General features: G+C 41.3%; 1 long non-coding RNA gene across 2 annotated transcripts in view; it reads left to right on the top strand.

The window, feature by feature from the left end:
• LOC125208213 overlaps window positions 1-1425 on the top strand; it is a 5506-nt gene extending 4081 nt beyond the window's left edge. The window contains exons 2-3 of one of the 2 annotated variants that reach the window (XR_007174071.1): window positions 681-746; window positions 1275-1425. This is a non-coding gene — a long non-coding RNA (uncharacterized LOC125208213). Of the gene's footprint in view, window positions 1-680; window positions 747-890; window positions 1134-1274 lie in introns of those variants that run through there. The other variant, XR_007174070.1, reaches the window with a different exon arrangement.
• The last annotated feature ends 2211 nt before the right edge of the window (window positions 1426-3636 follow it).

Genomic DNA, 3636 nt, shown 5'->3' on the forward strand with positions numbered 1-3636 from the left:
GGGGTGAATCGGGTCTCTGCCGAACAGCCGTTGACGGAGATTGGAGAGGATCGATGAACTGCTCCTCGAACTGGTCAGCGGCGATGGCGGAATGGCAGCAGCGGCGATGGCGGAATGGCAGCAGCGGCGACGGCGAGGCGCCTGTCGCGGCGCTGCCACGGTGATTCCACGGCGTACGATGGCGTCGGCTGCTCGGAACAGTGACAGCAGCGGCGCTGTGCAGTCGACTGGTGGTGGTGCGACGGCGTTCTCGGACTATGGATGAAGGGATTTCTCAATTTGGGGATTTTCTCAATTTGGAAAAAAAATGAATGAGGGGTAGAGGTGTACCGATAGTGGAGAAGAGAGTCTAGTTTTGGGCCTTTCTTTATTTTGGGTTTCCCTAAAGTAATTGGAGGAATAAGGGTGGGTTAAATAATTACTTTGAACTTGCAATTCAATTAATGTTTGGGCTGGAGTTTTAACCCAAGAATTTCGGAGAGCGCCAATGGCTGGGCGGCCGCCAAAATTTTGAAAAGGAGTTTAAAACGACGTTTTAAAATCACGACAACCCAATTTTTCTTTCCGAATAATTGATTAAGGAGCGAAAGATAAAGTTAACAGCCACGTAGAATGCATGCATTTTTTTTAGTTACTTGATTCTAGAGGCTGATTTAGCATATTATATTGTTTGCGAAAAGGCTATCTCTGCAAGCAAGCTGAGGTTGGAGTAAGAAATCTCAAGTTAGGCAATTTAAGCGTACGAGGTGAACTTTTCTATCCTACATACTAATGTGGATGAAAATATGAAAATGTGAATCTATGTTTGTTGTTTATGTAAATGATGTTGTCTTGCCATAAATGATATGTTTTATGCCTATCTGTTTGGTTGGAACGTAAGAATCGAATTCGGGTCCAAGTGAGGGTGGTGTCCCTACTCGGATTAGTGTACACAAGTGGCCGTGGAAGGTGGCCACCTTCCACGGGTCACAAATAAAGTTATGGAGGCCGTGGGAGGTGGCCACCTCCCCGGCTGGAGAAAGATGTAGGTGACCGTGGGAGAGCACCATCTCCACGGCACTTGGTGTTCAGATATGGCAAAAGAAAGAAAGAACTTAGACTGATCAGTCGAACTTTAGCTCACAAAGAATTTAGTAAGCTCGGCCTTTTAAGAGAAAACCCTTGAGTGTTACCGTGATGGCATGACAATATTTTTATTTTATGTATGTATATTTCGGCAATGTGTTCACTGAGTATTTTTATACTCAGCCCTGCATATATTTCTAAATGTGCAGGTTGAGCAGTGACGGTGGAGAATGCTGAGCAGAGTTTATGATTTTCTTTATATTTTAAGTAGAGGCTCTCAGAGGTGCATGTCTCCATACATGTGACCGTGTTCATTCCGCTGCGTATTGTTCTTCTATACTCTGATAAATATTTATTGAAGAGTAAGATCCCCATTCGAGTTCTTGTGATTAAAAGTTAATTTGAAGTTGTTTCCCTCTTTATTTCTGAGTGGATATTCAGATATTGTTTACCCCCTTTCTGTTCCCCTCTTCTTATCTCCCACCCCTAGTCACGGTTTCCCGGCTTTGCTATCCCTAGCAAAGTGCGGTCGTGACAGAGTGGTATCAAAGCAGTTTCTTTGATGCTCTGAACCCAAGAGTCTCTTTCAGTTACCAGTCAGACTTGTTCCACTAGACTATCTAATTAGTTATCGAACTCTCAGCATTCCCACCAATCGCGCTCAACGAGAAAAAGGTAATTTGTTCTTTCTTTTAAAAGCAATTTGAGATGTTCAAGAGGTTTAAAAAGAGAAAGTTGTAGGGATCGACGGTCAAATGAACGGGTCCAGTATGAAAATATGAAATTTTATTGAAAGGGACGATGAGTCTTATCAGGTTTTTGTTTCAAGCAAATGAAGGGAAAAAAATGAGACTTTTGAGAAAGATGAGTTCTATCGAGTAGAGACTCGGAAGTAAGTTATAGAGAAAATGATAGTTTGTTCCATTCGAGAAAGAGCTGGAAATTTTTTTTTTTAGAAAGAAAATGATGTGTTTTTATCTGGTAAAAGTTTTAAGTGAAGAGTTGATGTGTCTTTATCGAGTAAAGAATTTATATGATGAAGGAAGAAGTAACTTTTGTTTTTAGTAAAAATAGTGAAATGTGAAAGTGGAAGAGGATATTAGTTATTTGCAAAAACAAAACAAAAAAAAAGTTTACGAAATAGAAGGTTGTTCTTTATCAAGAAAAGTTGAAAAGTTTTTGGTAAGAATATATCTTTTCGAGTAGCGTATGAATCATGTTGCATGTAAAGGGAAATTAAAGTTTCTAAGAACTTAGAATGTTTTTTTTAAGTTGTGCATTCCTTTAGAAAACAGTATGAACTTGAACATAGAAGGGCAGTTGCTAACATTTTTCGCTTTCCCGAGCGATAATGAGAAAAGTATGCGATCTAAAAGAAAGTTAAAACCATTTGAGCTGGGAATGAACGATATTTTCAGAAAATGAAAGGAACTAGATATCTCTCTTCTATGTCCTACCAAAAGTGAACAATCTGGGTTGACCACTACCCTTGGTGACAATCCATTCATAACAAAAGATATTACACTCGTTGTATCCGTACATGGCAGAAGAATATAATTTCAACATAGTAAAAAGAATTTAAACTTGTGTAAAAAGTAAAGCGAAACGAGAATGACCATTATGAATTGTTGAGAACACTACGAAGCCATGATTTTCAACTATAGTCGTCAGATATAGTTATGAAACGAACTAGTTACCAAGATTTTCTTTATCATGCAAAAAAGAGACGACAGATGGTGAACCACCCTTGTAAATTACGAAAACGACTTTAGTCAATAATTTTTACCTTCATCCTAGCAAAGTGGTGATCTGCATTTTTCCCGTGTACTCTCTCGTATAGTGTCATATTAATGGTCGTATGGTTAGTATCATTGTATACGAATTATTTTTATCAGGTCAAGATAGATTGATACGACCTCACTTGGTGGACCTATGACGAGAGCCATGACGAGGCGGCTTCGGGATGGACTCGCAACTTTCATTCAAAAGTCCAAGCGGGAGGAGCCTAGGAGGACGGATGGGCCAAAGTTGAGGATCGTGCTGAAGAACGAGGGCCGGCCGGAGATTTCAGAAGAAACGCCCGGGTCGGGCGTTTTCACATGTGAAAATCGCCCGACCGGGCGAATTGCCTGAGGACGCGAGGAGGACGCCCGGCCGGGCGTTTCGCGCGCCCGGCTCAGTGTGGAAATTCGCCCGGGAACAGGGAAAACGCCCGGGCCGGGCGTTTTGGCCTGTGAAAAACGCCCGACCGGGCGATTCTGCCGTTTTTAGATTTTGTGGGCCAACTTTCTATTTTTGGACCCTTAGTATAAAAACCTCTTGATGTTATTCCATTTCCTTAGATTTTTGGCTGAATTAAAGTTTCTACCCTAGAGAGTTTCCTCTTTGAGGATTGTATCCAATTCCTTCCTTGAAGGTTGCTTGTTTCCATCTTTGATTGATTCAAGTAGAGGTATGCATCAATGGAGTGTATCCATTGAGTAGTGGAGCCAAGGGGTGATAGAGCTAATGAAAGTTGCCTAGGGTTGTCTCCATCTTTTTGGTTAAGGTCCTATGGTTGTAGCTCTCTTA

Source organism: Salvia hispanica, chromosome 2 (genome assembly GCF_023119035.1).
Source record: "Salvia hispanica cultivar TCC Black 2014 chromosome 2, UniMelb_Shisp_WGS_1.0, whole genome shotgun sequence".
Classification (NCBI taxonomy): domain Eukaryota; kingdom Viridiplantae; phylum Streptophyta; class Magnoliopsida; order Lamiales; family Lamiaceae; genus Salvia; species Salvia hispanica.